This window comes from Apium graveolens, chromosome 1 (genome assembly GCF_009905375.1).
Source record: "Apium graveolens cultivar Ventura chromosome 1, ASM990537v1, whole genome shotgun sequence".
Lineage (NCBI taxonomy): Eukaryota > Viridiplantae > Streptophyta > Magnoliopsida > Apiales > Apiaceae > Apium > Apium graveolens.
In genome coordinates this window covers 122,557,505-122,574,446 of record NC_133647.1, presented here as the reverse complement: position 1 = coordinate 122,574,446, position 16,942 = coordinate 122,557,505, and positions in this window count along the sequence as shown.

Sequence of the window (16,942 nt, the reverse complement as noted above, 5' to 3'; positions counted from 1 at the left end):
GGAACAAAATACAATTCCACTGTACCTTCATCCACATGTTCCCTTATGAAGTGGTACCTGATGCTGATGTGCTTTGTCATAGAGTGTTGAACTGGATTACCAGTCATAGCAATAGCACTTTGATTATCACAGTAAATAGGGATTTTGAAATATGTTAACCCATAATCCAGTAACTGATTCTTCATCCAAAGAATCTGTGCACAACAGCTTCCTGCAGCAATATACTCTACTTCTGCAGTTGATGTGGAAATTGACTTTTGTTTCTTGCTGTACCAAGAAACCAATCTGCCTCCAAGAAATTGGCAGCTTCCACTTGTGCTTTTCCTGTAAATTTTGCAACCTGCAAAATCTGCATCTGAGTAACCTATTAGTTTAAAATCTGATTCTCTAGGATACCATAATCCCAGAGCAGCTGTTCCTTTAAGATACTTAAAGATTCTTTTCACAGCTGTTAAGTGAGGTTCTTTTGGATCTGCTTGAAATCTTGCACAAAGACAGGTAGCATACATGATATCAGGTCTACTAGCAGTTAGATAGAGTAGAGAGCCAATCATACTCTATAGTCAGTAATATCTACTGATTTACCGGTATCCTTATCCAGTTTTGTTGCAGTGGCCATAGGAGTGGATGCACTTGAACAATCTTGCATTCCAAATTTCTTCAGCAAGTTTCTGGTGTACTTGGTTTGACAAATAAAAGTGCCTTCTTCATTCTACTTGACTTGAAGGCCCAGAAAATAGCTAAGTTCCCCCATCATACTCATCTGATATCTTGACTGCATTAGTTTGACAAACTTCTTGCAAAGTTTGTCATTTGTAGACCCAAAAATGATATCATTAACATAAATCTGAACCAGAAGTAAGTCCTTTCCATGGTTGAGGTAGAACAGTGTTTTGTCTATTGTTCCTCTATTGAATCCACTTTCCAGAAGAAACTGAGCTAAAGTCTCATACCATGCTCTAGGAGCTTGCTTAAGTCCATAAAGTGCTTTATCAAGCCTGTAGACATAATCTGGATGTTTGGTATCTACAAAGCCTGAAGGTTGTTCAACATATACCTCCTCCTCCAATTCTCCATTGAGAAAAGAACTTTTCACATCCATTTGAAAGACAGTAAACTTTTTGTGAACAGCATAAGCCAAAAATATCCTTATGGCTTCTAACCTAGCAACTGGTGCAAATGTTTCATCATAATCAATTCCCTCCTGTTGAGAATATTCTTTTGTAACCAGCCTTGCCTTATTCCTTGTAATTATGCCATCACTGTCAGTTTTGTTTCTGAATACCCACTTTGTACCAACAACAGATCTATTCTTTGGTCTTGGCACTAGGGTCCAGACTTTGTTTCTTTCAAATTCATTTAACTCTTCCTGCATTTCTTGCACCCAATCAGCATCTTGAAGAGCTTCTTCCACTTTCTTTGGCTCAGTCTGAGAGAGAAAAGAATTGTAGAGACATTCATTTGAAGTACCTGTTCTAGTTCTGACACCTGCATCAGGATTTCCAATTATCAAATCAGGTGTATGTGATTTTGTCCACTTCCTTGCAGATGGAAGGTTTTCTCTAGAACTGGATGCTCCCCCATGATCCATGCTACCTTCATTTTCATTTTCTGATGCTCCCCCTGAAACTATGCTCTCTGAGTTGGATTCTTCAGTATTTAGATTTTCAGCACTTTCAGAACTTGGCTTATCAGAACTTGACGAATCAGAACTTGAAGAGCCAGATGCATGTTCTGATGTTTCTTGAGATGTGGTAGGAACTTGAGTATGCTCCCCCTGCATAGGTGTATCTTCCTTTGATGTAGTCACCACAGTTTCAATAACATCAGAGTTTAATCCATCAGAGTTTACAGTATCAGGACTTAGACTGTCAGGATTTTCAGTATCAGAATTTGAGTCTTCATTTTCAAATCTCAGCTGATCATGGTCAACGAAATCTTCAAGACCAGTAATCTTCTTGTCATCAAAAGAGACATTGATAGATTCCATGACTACTTTTGTTCTCAAATTATAGACTCTGAAGGCTTTTGTGGAAAGTGGATATCCAACAAAGATTCCTTCATCAGCTTTTAGATCAAACTTTGATAGCTGTTCAGGATGAGTCTTGAGAACAAAACACTTGCATCCAAATACATGAAAATATTTCAGATTTGGCTTCTTTTTCTTCACCATCTCATATGGTGTTTTTCCATGCTTGTTAATGAGTGTTGCATTTTGAGTAAAACAAGCAGTCTGCACAGTTTCAGCCCAGAAATAGGTTGGAAGCTTTGCTTCTTCAAGCATTGTACGTGCAGCTTCAATGAGAGTTCTATTCTTCCTTTCAACAACTCCATTTTGCTATGGAGTTCCAGGAGCAGAAAATTCATGCTTTATTCCATTGTTTTTGCAGAACTCTTCCATTATCAAATTCTTGAACTCAGTGCCATTATCACTCCTTAAAATTTTCACAGAATCTTTGACCATTTTATCCAGCTGTTTGACATGATCAATCAAGATAGATGTAGTTTCACTTTTTGTGTGCAAGAAATACACCTATGTGTATCTGGTGAACTCATCCACTATGACCAACGCATACTTCTTCTTTGCAATAGACATGACATTTACTGGACCAAATAGATCAACATGTAGTAGATGATAAGGCTCAAGAATTGATGATTCAGTCTTGCTCTTGAATGAAGACTTTCTTTGTTTGGCTTTCTGACAGGAATCACAAAGACCATCAGGAGCAAATACTGACTTTGGCAGTCCTCTCACAAGATTTTTCTTGACCAGTTCATTTATATTGTTGAAATTTAAATGAGAGAGTTTCTTATGCCAATTCCAGCTTTCTTCAATTGATGCTCTACTCATCAGACAGATTACAGAACCATCAGTACTTGTTGAAAGCTTAGCTTCATAAATGTTACCATGCCTGTATCCTTTCAGAACAACTTTGCCTTTAGATTTACTCACAATTTCACAGTGTTCTTCAAAGAAATCAACATGATAACCTCTGTCACAGATTTGACTTATACTCAGTAGGTTGTGTTTAAGTCCTGAGACCATAGCTACTTCTTTAATTATGACATTTCCAAGATTGATATTGTCATATCCCAATGTTTTTCCAATATTGCCATCTCCATAAGAAACACTTGGGCCAGCTTTCTCCACAAAGTCTGATAGCAGGGCCTTATTTCCAGTCATATGTCCTGAACATCCACTGTCCAGAACTAGAATATTTTTCCTGTTGCCCTGCAATCATAAATACCACTAATTATTAGTTTTAAGGACCCAGACTTGCTTGGATCCTTTGGCCTTATTAAGTTTGTTAACATTTGCAGCGGATTTAACATCAGAGTTTATGTTAACATTTTTCTTATCAGAACTTACACTATCAGACTTTGAATCAGAATTTACACTAGAAGGAACAATGGAAACTTTCTTCAAAGAAGGTTTTATTTGATAATAATCATAGTACAAACTATGATATTCCTTACAAGTATAAATGGAATGCCATAAACTACCACAATGAAAACAAGGATTTTGTGGTTTGTATCTAACAGACTGACTCTTAACTCCCGATTTTGAAGGTAAGGAGTTAATATTCTTATTCTTCCTGCAAAAAGAAGCCAGATGGTTAGAACTTCCACAGTTATGACATGTTTTCCTAGGAGCATCAGGAACAGGTTTATAATTATTGCTTTTATTTACACCTTCCTTTCCATTCCTATTTTTCCTAGGTGATTTTACCTTGTTTGCATTCTTAACATCTTTCAGCTTATGCTTAAGCTGTTTCTTTGTCATTAAGCCTATGTTCACTTCAGCTGTCTTTTCCTGTTTTAGTTTGTCAGAAGTTAATTCCTTTGTAACTTCTGATTTCTCATTTTCAGACTTTACAGTTACAAACTTAACAGGTTTTAACTTTGGCTTTTGCTTATCAACAGGCTTAATTTCTTCAGTTCCTTTATCATTCTTATCTTCTCCATAACCTAAGCCCTCTTTCCAGTTTCCACTACTTAGCAAATTTTGAGTTATTTTGCCAGAGTTAGTCCAAGTCCTGATAATCTCTCTTTCCTTTTCTAACTCAGTTTTTAGAGATTCATTCATTTTTAGCACTTCATCCCTAACATAAAAAACATCATCTCTATCCTTCTGAGTTTGATGGAACATGACTAACTCTTTTTCTAAGAAATCATTTCTTTTCTTAAATGCAAGATTTTCAGAAGTTAATCTTTCACATGTTAAAGTTTGATCTCTATAACTAACAAACATGGTTTTAAGATATCTTCTCAACTCATTAATATCATCAGTATGAAAAGCATAAGTAGTCTGAGGTATCTTTGTTTCAGCAGCTTCAGAATTGCTCTCAGCACTTTCTTTATCAGCATTTGCCATCAATGCATAGTTTTCCTCACTTTCAGAGTCTGAAGTGTCTGTCAAACTTTTCAGCTTTGTGACAAGAGCCTTGCCTTTGTCACCCTTTACCTTCTTGCAATCAGGAGATATGTGGCCTTTCTCACCACAGTTATAGCATTTAACATTGGTGTAATCTCCTCTGTCAGACTTTCCTCCTCTGCCTTCAGATCTTCTGAAATTCTTCTTATCAGAACTTTTGCCTTTCCTGGAAAACTTCTTTCCCTTCCTGAGCTTCCTGTATGCAATCTTTGTGATTCCTTTCACCATAAGAGCACACAGCTTCATCATCTCCTCATCAGCATCAGTCTCAGGCAAGCTTTCAGAATCTGAGTCATCATCACTTTCAGAACTTGATGACTCAGTTTCAGACTTTATGACAAGAACTTTACCCTTGTCTTTCCTTGAGGAAGCTGCTTTGGGGAATTTTTCTTCAGCCTTAAGAGCAACTGTCCTTGACTTTCCTCCTTTCCTCTTGCTTCTTTGTTCCATCTCAAGCTCATGAGTCTTGAGCATACCATAGATTTTGTCAAGAGTTGTTTCATCAAGATTGTAGTTGTCTCTTATTGTCGTTGCCTTCAAATCACAGCATTCAGGAAGAGCTAACAGGAACTTAAGGTTTGAATCTTCAAGATCATACTCTTTATTAATCAATGACAAATCATTCAAAAGTTTGACAAATATATCATATAAATCATTCAATGACTCATTAGTCTTTGAGTCAAAGTATTCATACTCTTGAGTGAGTATTGTCTTCCTGTTCTTCTTAATTGTCTCCGTTCCCTGACACCTTGTTTCCAGAGCATCCCATATCTCCTTAGCAGTCTTGTAGTTGATTACCCTGTTTGACATTACATTATCAATGGCACTATGCAGTAAGTGTCGTACCTTGGCATCCTTAGCAATTGATGCTATATCTTCAGCAGTATAATCACTCTTCTCCTTTGGTACGGTCTTTGCTGCTTCACCTGCAACTGCAACTGCGAGCTTGGTTGGTTTGTGAGGGCCTTCCTTGATTCTATCAAGGTATTCTGGATCTGTTGCTTCCAGGAACATGGTCATCCTTACCTTCGATATGGGATTTTCAGATGGTCTCAGTATGGGAACCCTGATAGTCTCATACCGACTTTGAATTTGTGGCTTTGGAGGTTCTTCAGTTTTGGTAGGCTTAGTTGGAGTTTCTGTGTCAGACATGATTGTGTATGGATCTTTAGCTGTATGTATGTTAACAGATTGGCTCTGATACCACTTGTTAGGTCACACACACTGTAGAGGGGGTGAATACAGTGTATAGTACAATCAAATCGAACTTTAATATATTAAGAAACAGAAAACAAAATTTATTGAAACAATAAACTCTGTTACAGTATGGAACTGTTACCTCTCAGTGATGAACAAATATCACGAGAGCTGCTAGGGTTACAATGAATAATTTTCTTTAATATATATTAACACTTTTAGTGTAAACCCTATGTCTGTGTTTATATACTACACAGTTACAAGATAATTGCTAATTGATATGGAATATAATTCTGCTTCCTAAAATATATCAATCATATATCTTTTCTTCCAAGTATTCCATTCTTCACGGAATTCCTTCTTCATGTATATCTCTTCTTATGTTTATCTCAATCTTCATTCCTTTAATCAGCTACTGTCCTTCTCTGATCATCCTTCAGCACTTAAGTTCTGATATCTAACTTCTGATGATTATCTCCTGATAATATAAGTACTGATACCCTTAAGTCCTGATTTGTCCTGTTAATAAAGATCTGAAATCTAAACATAAATTATATTAGCCATGACAGTATCAAATATATCTAACATAATTCTCCTGTGTAATGAAAGCTGTTAGATATATTTGATAATGTCATGGCTAATATAATTTATGTTTAGATTTCAGATCTTACTTAACAGGACAAATCAGTACTTGACTGTTGATCAGTACTTATACCGGAAGTCAGGACTTAAGGATATCAGTACTTATATTATCAGGAGATAATTATTAGAAGTTAGATATCAGAACTTAAGTGCTGAAGGATGATCAGAGAAGGACAGTAGCTGATTAAAGGAAAGAAGATCGAGATAAACATAAGAAGAGATATGCATGAAGAAGGAATTCCGTGAAGAATGGAATACTTGGAAGAAAAGATATCTGATTGATATATTTTAGGAAGCAGAATTATATTCTATATCAATTAGCAATTATCTTGTAACTGTGTAGTATATAAACACAGACATAGGGTTTACGCTAAAAGTGTTAATATATATTCGAGAAGATTATTCATTGTAACCCTAGCAGCTCTCGTGATATTTGTTCATCACTGAGAGGTAACAGTTCCATACTGTAACAGAGTTTATTGTTTTAATAAAGTTTGTTTTCTGTTACTTAATATATTAAAGTTCGATTTGATTGTATTATACACTGTATCCACCCCCTCTACAGTGTGTGTGACCTAACAAGTGGTATCAGAGCCAATCTGTTAACACACATACAGCTAAAGATACATACACAATCATGTCTGACACAGAAACTCCAACTAAGCCTACCAAAACTGAAGAACCTCCAAAGCCACAAATTCAAAGTCGGTATGAGACTATCAGGGTTCCCATACTGAGACCATCTGAATATCCCATATGGAAGGTAAGGATGACCATGTTCCTGGAAGCAACAGATCCAGAATACCTTGATAGAATCAAGGAAGGCCCTCACAAACCAACCAAGCTCGCTGTTGCAGTTGCAGGTGAAGCAGCAAAGACCGTACCAAAGGAGAAGAGTGATTATACTGCTGAAGATATAGCATCAATTGCTAAGGATGCCAAGGTACGACACTTACTGCATAGTGCCATTGATAATGTAATGTCAAACAGGGTAATCAACTGCAAGACTGCTAAGGAGATATGGGATGCTCTGGAAACAAGGTGTCAGGGAACGGAGACAATTAAGAAGAACAGGAAGACAATACTCACTCAAGAGTATGAACACTTTGACTCAAAGACTAATGAGTCATTGAATGATTTATATGATAGATTTATCAAACTTTTGAATGATTTGTCATTGATTAATAAAGAGTATGATCTTGAAGATTCAAACCTTAAGTTTCTGTTAGCTCTTCCTGAATGCTGGGATTTGAAGGCAACGACAATAAGAGACAACTACAATCTTGATGAAACAACTCTTTACGAAATCTATGGTATGCTCAAGACTCATGAGCTTGAGATGGAACAAAGAAGCAAGAGGAAAGGACGAAAGTCAATGACAGTTGCTCTTAAGGCTGAAGAAGAATTCCCCAAAGCAGCTTCCTCAAGGAAAGACAAGGGTAAAGCTCTTGTCATAAAGTCTGAAACTGAGTCATCAAGTTCTGAAAGTGATGATGACTCAGATTCTGAAAGCTTGCCTGAGACTGATGCTGATGAGGAGATGATGAAGCTGTGTGCTCTTATGGTGAAAGGAATCACAAAGATTGCATACAGGAAGTTCAGGAAGGGAAAGAAGTTTTCCAGGAAAGGCAAAAGTTCTGATAAGAAGAATTTCAGAAGATCTGAAGGCAGAGGAGTAAAGTCTGACAGAGGAGATTACACCAATGTTAAATGCCATAACTGTGGTGAGAAAGGCCACATATCTCCTGATTGCAAGAAGGTAAAGGGTGACAAAGGCAAGGCTCTTGTCACAAAGCAGAAAAGTTGGACAGACACCTCAGACTCTGAAAGTGAGGAAAACTATGCATTGATGGCAAATGCTGATAAAAAAAGTGCTGAGAGCAGTTCTGAAGCTGCTGAAACAAAGATACCTCAGACTACTTATGCTTTTCATACTGATGATATTAATGAGTTGAGAAGATATCTTAAAACCATGTTTGTTAGTTATAGAGATCAAACTTTAACATGTGAAAGATTAACTTCTGAAAATCTTGCATTTAAGAAAAGAAATGATTTCTTAGAAAAAGAGTTAGTCATGTTCCATCAAACTCAGAAGGATAGAGATGATGCTTTTTATGTTAGGGATGAAGTGCTAAAAATGAATGAATCTCTAAAAACTGAGTTAGAAAAGGAAAGAGAGATTATCAGGACTTGGACTAACTCTGGCAAAACAACTCAAAATTTGCTAAGTAGTGGAAACTGGAAAGAGGGCTTAGGTTATGCAGAAGATAAGAATGATAAAGGAACTGAAGAAATTAAGCCTGTTGATAAGCAAAAGCCAAAGTTAAAACCTGTTAAGTTTGTAACTGTAAAGTCTGAAAATGAGAAATCAGAAGTTACAAAGGAATTAACTTCTGACAAACTAAAACAGGAAAAGACAGCTGAAGTGAACATAGGCTTAATGACAAAGAAGCAGCTTAAGCATAAGCTGAAAGATGTTAAGAATGCAAACAAGGTAAAATCACCTAGGAAAAATAGGAATGGAAAGGAAGGTGTAAATAAAAGCAATAATTATAAACCTGTTCCTGATGCTCCTAGGAAAACATGTCATAACTGTGGAAGTTCTAACCATCTGGCTTCTTTTTGCAGGAAGAATAAGAATATTAACTCCTTACCTTCAAAATCAGGAGTTAAGAGTCAGTCTGTTAGATACAAACCACAAAATCCTTGTTTTCATTGTGGTAGTTTATGGCATTCCATTTATACTTGTAAAGAATATCATAGTTTGTACTATGATTATTATCAAATAAAACCTTCTTTGAAGAAAGTTTCCATTGTTCCTTCTAGTGTAAATTCTGATTCAAAGTCTGATAGTGTAAGTTCTGATAAGAAAAATGTTAACATAAACTCTGATGCTAAATCCGCTGCAAATGTTAACAAACTTAATAAGGCCAAAGGATCCAAGCAAGTCTGGGTCCTTAAAACTAATAATTAGTGGTCTTTATGATTGCAGGGCAACAGGAAAAATATTCTAGTTTTGGACAGTGGATGTTCAGGACATATGACTGGAAATAAGGCCCTGCTATCAGACTTTGTGGAGAAAGCTGGCCCAAGTGTTTCTTATGGAGATGACAACATTGGAAAAACATTGGGATATGGCAATATCAATCTTGGAAATGTCATAATTAAAGAAGTAGCTCTGGTCTCAGGACTTAAACACAACCTACTGAGTATAAGTCAAATCTGTGACAGAGGTTATCATGTTGATTTCTTTGAAGAACACTGTGAAATTGTGAGTAAATCTAAAGGCAAAGTTGTTCTGAAAGGATACAGGCATGGTAACATTTATGAAGCTAAGCTTTCAACAAGTACTGATGGTTCTGCAATCTGTCTAATGAGTAGAGCATCAATTGAAGAAAGCTGGAATTGGCATAAGAAACTCTCTCATTTAAATTTCAACAATATAAATGAACTGGTCAAGAAAAATCTTGTGAGAGGACTGCCAAAGTCAGTATTTGCTCCTGATGGTCTTTGTGATTCCTGTCAGAAAGCCAAACAAAGAAAGTCTTCATTCAAGAGCAAGACTGAATCATCAATTCTTGAGCCTTATCATCTACTACATGTTGATTTATTTGGTCCAGTAAATGTCATGTCTATTGCAAAGAAGAAGTATGCGTTGGTCATAGTGGATGAGTTCACCAGATACACATGGGTGTATTTCTTGCACACAAAAAGTGAAACTGCATCTATCTTGATTGATCATGTCAAACAGCTGGATAAAATGGTCAAAGATTCTGTGAAAATTTTAAGGAGTGATAATGGCACTGAGTTCAAGAATTTGATAATGGAAGAGTTCTGCAAAAACCATGGAATAAAGCATGAATTTTCTGCTCCTGGAACTCCACAGCAAAATGGAGTTGTTGAAAGGAAGAATAGAACTCTCATTGAAGCTGCACGTATAATGCTTGAAGAAGCAAAGCTTCCAACCTATTTCTGGGCTGAAGCTGTGCAGACTGCTTGTTTTACTCAAAATGCAACACTCATTAACAAGCATGGAAAAACACCATATGAGATGGTGAAGAAAAAGAAGCCAAATCTGAAATATTTTCATGTATTTGGATGCAAGTGTTTTGTTCTCAAGACTTATCCTGAACAGCTATCAAAGTTTGATCTAAAAGCTGATGAAGGAAACTTTGTTGGATATCCACTTTCCACAAAAGCCTTCAGAGTCTATAATTTGAGAACAAAAGTAGTCATGGAATCTATCAATGTCTCTTTTGATGACAAGAAGATTACTGGTCTTGAAGATTTCATTGACCATGATCAACTGAGATTTGAAAATGAAGACTCAAATTCTGATACTAAAAATCCTGACAGTCTAAGTCCTGATACTGTAAACTCTGATGGATTAAACTCTGATGTTATTGAAACTGTGGTGACTAAGTCAAAGGAAGATGCACCTATGCAGGGGGAGCATACTCAAGATCCTACCACATCTCAAGAAACATCAGAACATGCATCTGGCTCTTCAAGTTCTGATTCGTCAAGTTCTGATAAGCCAAGTTCTGATAGTGCTGAAAATCTAAATACTGAAGAATCCAACTCAGAGAGCATAGTTTCAGGGGGAGCATCAGAAAATGAAAATGAAGATAGCATGGATCATGGGGGAGCATCCAGTTCTAGAGAAAACCTTCCATCTGCAAGGAAGTGGACAAAATCACATACACCTGATTTGATAATTGGAAATCCTGATGCAGGTGTCAGAACTAGAACAGGTACTTCAAATGAATGTCTCTACAATTCTTTTCTCTTTCAGACTGAGCCAAAGAAAGTGGAAGAAGCTCTTCAAGATGCTGATTGGGTGCAAGCAATGCAGGAAGAGTTAAATGAATTTGAAAGAAACAAAGTCTGGACCCTAGTGCCAAGACCAAAGAATAGATCTGTTGTTGGTACAAAGTGGGTATTCAGAAACAAAACTAACAGTGATGACATAATTACAAGGAATAAGGCAAGGCTGGTTGCAAAAGGATATTCTCAACAGGAGGGAATTGATTATGATGAAACATTTGCACCAGTTGCTAGGTTAGAAGCCATAAGGATATTTTTGGCTTATGCTGCTCACAAAAAGTTTACTGTCTTTCAAATGGATGTGAAAAGTGTTTTTCTCAATGGAGAATTGGAGGAGGAGGTATATGTTGAACAACCTCCAGGCTTTGTAGATACCAAACATCCAGATTATGTCTACAGGCTTGATAAAGCACTTTATGGACTTAAGCAAGCTCCTAGAGCATGGTATGAGACTTTAGCTCAGTTTCTTCTGGAAAGTTGATTCAACAGAGGAACAATAGACAAAACACTGTTCTACCTCAACCATGGAAAAGACTTACTTCTGGTTCAGATTTATGTTGATGATATCATTTTTGGGTCTACAAATGACAAACTTTGCAAGAAGTTTGCCAAACTAATGCAGTCAAGATATCAGATGAGTATGATGGGGGAACTTAGCTATTTTCTGGGCCTTCAAGTCAAGCAGAATGAAGAAGGCACTTTTATTTGTCAAACCAAGTACACCAGAAACTTGCTGAAGAAATTTGGAATGCAAGATTGTTCAAGTGCATCCACTCCTATGGCCACTGCAACAAAACTGGATAAGGATACCGGTAAATCAGTAGATATTACTGACTATAGAGGTATGATTGGCTCTCTACTCTATCTAACTGCTAGTAGACCTGATATCATGTATGCTACCTGTCTTTGTGCAAGATTTCAAGCAGATCCAAGAGAACCTCACTTAACAGCTGTGAAAAGAATCTTTAAGTATCTTAAAGGAACAGCTACTCTGGGATTATGGTATCCTAGAGAATCAGATTTTAAACTAATAGGTTACTCAGATGCAGATTTTGCAGGTTGCAAAATTGACAGGAAAAGCACAAGTGGAAGCTGCCAATTTCTTGGAGGCAGATTGGTTTCTTGGTACAGCAAGAAACAAAAGTCAATTTCCACATCAACTGCAGAAGCAGAGTATATTGCTGCAGGAAGCTGTTGTGCACATATTCTTTGGATGAAGAATCAGTTACTGGATTATGGGTTAACATATTTCAAAATCCCTATTTACTGTGATAATCAAAGTGCTATTGCTATGACAGGTAATCCAGTTCAACACTCTATGACAAAGCACATCAGCATCAGGTACCACTTCATAAGGGAACATGTGGATGAAGGTACAGTGGAATTGCACTTTGTTCCAACAGATCAACAACTAGCAAATATCTTCACAAAACCACTATGTGAAGCCACTTTTACAAGATTGGTAAATGAACTTGGAATGGTCTCAGGTTCTTTTTCTAAATCTGTCTAGTTTTGTTCTGATGCATCAGACTTTATGATCAGTATTTACAGAATGTAATCTCTTTGTTTATTCTGTGCTTAATTGGAATACACGTTTAAGTACTGATTGTTGTCTGATATATGTTTCTAAACTCTGATAAGTGATATGTCTGTTCAAGTAACTATTCGATCCTATGAGGATAACTGTGCTAGATACTGACCTAGTAGTCTTCAATAAACAAATGATTCCATGTAAGAAGTAATTATTTCAGTGGAAATCTTATGACACTAGAAAATTCTGATAATTGAGCTTAGTTGAGTTTACTTTGTTTATCTTATTACTAAGTCACAAATTAGAATAATGCTACTCATCTGTTAAGTTCTGATACTAGTAAAACTGCTGATTGTACTAAGTGCTGATAAACCTCACTTATCAAAAGAAAAAGCAAAAAGATCAAAGAATAAAATCAGGTACTCTGTCCCACAGGAGGTACTGACCCGCCTCCTGTTCTTCTATATGGATTACCATCGCCATCTGGAGCGAATGGAGGAGGAAAGACTGACAGCTCTCCGCCAGCAAGAGCGAATCATCAGACTCGCCATTCTGTTTGTCGAGAGTAGGAAGAAGAAGAAATGATTTAATCTTGTCTTCTTCCTGTTTTTCTTCATCATCAGCTTTGTCAGGCTTCTTAGCTAGGACTAAGGCTGTTGATGTTAGATTTCGTAGCTTAGGGAAATCTTGTATAAGTACTGATATAATTTCCATTTCATAAATGTATTCTCTTGATATATTAATGACATTTGTGTTTGCATCAAGATTTTGTCTCTAAGATATTTGGTAATGCGTTGCTAAATCCTGATTGATATTCTGATGACCATATAAATTCTGTTTTAATTTAAGTTCTGATTTTTTTATCAGCACTTACTCATCTCATTTATCTTGGTTATTTTTACGTGATTTACTTTCCGAATATTAATGATGCAGTGAAAAATAATTAACTCAGTGGGAACGGTTTCAATTTTGAATTAAAACTGTTTCACCTTGATTAATGGAATATCTGGGTAAGTGGAACGGTTTTTCCTTGAAAACAGGCAACTGAGTAAGTAATGATTCATGTTTTCCCGAGCCCAGTAACTATCCGTTATTACTGCATGTCTGACAGGTGTAAGTTGTAACAAACTTAGCTCCATCAATAATTAAATCCTTAGGTGCCATGTGAAAAATTGAGATTCAAAAGTGCCTGTTAGGTGACAACCATTTTGTGCAAGATCTTCTTGCACACAGTGAGATTGGGTATGCATTAACTCAGCTTGAAGTCTTTTCGAGTCAACAAGTTCTGACATTTTGGCAGACTGGGCACTTTGATGATGGTGGTAAACATGGCACTCCCAGTGTTGTTTTTCAAGTGGGTGATTCATCTTATGCAGTCACTCCTGGTACAATACGCAAAGCTCTACATCTCCCAGAAAATTGTACTTTTTCAACTCCAGAGGAATCAGCACTTCAGGAGTTAATGGCTGATTTGGGATATGAAAAGAGTTTGGCAAAGTTTGGGCAGTTAAAAAGGGCTAATATCAGAAGAGAATGGAGTTTTTTCTTTGACTGCATCACCAAAGCTTTTGGGAACAAATGTTCGAATTTTGATGTTATCCCAATTCTGAGTCAGCACATAGGGTATGCTATTATCCATCAAACTCATTTTGATTTTGCAACTGGAATAATTGGTTTTATTGGGGATAGGATGACAGAGGATAGAAATATTGTCTATTTTGCTAGATTCTGTCAACTTATATATACTTTTTGTACTGATGAACCTCAATTAGTCAGTTCCTCAACCCCACCTTTTAGAGTTGCAAAATGATATTTTAATGATCTGGTAAATGCTGATACTAAGAAAAAAGTGGTTAGACCATTACAGATTCCTCATTCTGTAAAACAGATCTTAGTAAATGCTGATCCTGATACTTATAGATCTGTTTACTCTGATGTCCAACCAACCACAAACACCCAAAAACCATCATCCTCAGCACCTACCACTCATACTACTCAACCTACCCTCAGGACTTATCTCAAATCCTATCTCTCTACTTCACAGACTGTTCAACCCTCATCCTCCAAGCCAAAGAGGACAAAAACTATTCCTCAAACACCTCAAAAGAGGAGGAGGACTGTACTGAGAGATGAATCTGATACTGAGGAACAAGTTCCTTCTTCAGAACCTGTTGTAGGTGAAGCTGAGAAAGTGACTTCTCAGAAGGATTCTGGAATTGGGGGATCTAGGCTTCTCAAACGGCTTAGAAGAATGACAGTTCCTGAAACTCCCAAGGAATCCAAATCAACAAAGAGATACAAGAAACAGAGGGCAAAAAGGCCAGTTTCAGATGATGAAGAGGAAGCAGCTAAGGAAGGGGATCAGGAATCTCTGATCTCACAAGACAAGGAATTTGCTCCAGTCACTTCTTCTCCATCAACTCCATCTCAGGAAGCTGTTTCTGAAAAGGCTAACACACCTTCTGTGTCTTCTGTTGATCCAGGCACAAGTGCTGATATTGATGTTCAAAACTTGGTTGTGCCTGCAGTCATTCTCTTAGAAGCTCCAACAACAAATATTCCTTCCACAACACCTGTTACTGATGCTGTTCAAACTCCAGAGTTATCAACAACACCTTCTCTGCATCAAGATGCTGATGATCAGAATTTAGGTGAGCATCAGGATATGGCTGTTGATCAGAACTTAGAACAAGATCAGCAATTAGAGGATGCTGAAGCCTCCATTGCTACTCACACTGTTGTCTTATCAGAAGATACTGATTCTTTAAGTTCTGATGCTGCAAATGCTGGAGATACTGGTGATGCTGCTCCAACTGTAGATGCTGATGAAGCAGGTCCTTCAGGACTTACTCCTCAACAGACTCTTCCTAAGTCTGAACTGGTTAAGAAGTTTGTTACTGGAGAAGCACCAGTACCTTGGAGTGAAACTCGTGCAGGTCAGGAGTGGACTAAGGAATGGAACTCAGTTTCATGTGTTCCAACTGACAAGCATCTTGCTGAGCACTTGACTAAAGCTGATGAAATGTTAAATTCTGATGATTTCAAAACTCAGCTTAGAGTCACTGTATTGAGTACTAAACATTTACAAGGTCTTCATTCAACTACTCATGCAGAGCTACACAAGATTCAGGAGAACTTTATCAAACAGGAACAAGTTTGGAAAATTGATAAGAAAAAGTTCTTCCAACCTACCATTGATAGGATTGCTTATATTGAGAAGACTCAAGATCATCAACAAGCTCAGATTGATGAAATTCTGAAAAATCAAGCTTCTCAGCAATCACAACTAACTGAAATCCAATCCTCAGTGGAATTGCTTATCTCTCTTCTACTACCTGCTGATGCCAAAAAGGGGGAGAAAGTGATTAAGTCCAAATGCAAGACTGATAAGACACTGACAGGAAATGATAATGAAAAAGATGATCAAGGAAGCTCTGGAATGGGTAGAGGTCATAGTCAAGGTAGAGGATTCACATCAAGACAAGCTAGTCACAGGACAAGTTCTGATACTGGGAAAAGAATAAGTTCTGCTGCTGGTAAAAGGATAAGTTCTGATGAACTTCTAGATCTTGATGAGGAAATGTCAAGACAGTTATTTCTTCAGGAAAATCCAGGAATGGACTTGGAAAGTTTAAAGGAAGAAGAAGCCAGACTTAAATCAGAGAAAGTCACATCTAAATCTGAAGCTTCTGGTAAAAAGCCACTTCCAAAACTCAAAGGCATTGTGATCAAAGAAATGACACATACTGAAGCAACATTGGCTAGATCACAACCACAGATAGATCCAAGATCCAAGGGTAAAGAAAAGGTTGGTGAACCTATCAAGGTTTATGTACCTCCTGAGGATGAAGAAATTACTGATGAAAAGGATGATCTTGCTCTGACTTCAAGAAAAGTTCTTAAAACAACCTCTGACATGGCTCAAGTTGTTCAGAGTCAAGAAATTGTAAGTTCTGATATTCAGAAGAAGCAAGTAACCTCTGACATAGCTCAAGTTAACTTGATATCAGAAGATAGATCAAAGACACTCCTACCAGGATTCACTAAAGCAAAACAGACTCAATCTTTGAAGACTACTGCAAGTGGTTTTGAAGCTAGAGTAGTTACTGGAAAGGAAGCAAGAGATAAAACTGGATTGGGAAGTGCTGATGAAAGAAGAGTACACAACACTACCAATGATCCAACTTCCTTGAGTGAACCAGGTATTGGAGCAACTCCTGAGAGATTGAATCAACTGGAATCTGTACAGATGGTTTACCATACCTACTTGAAAGAATACATCATGTTGTATTTCATGACAGATGGTAGGG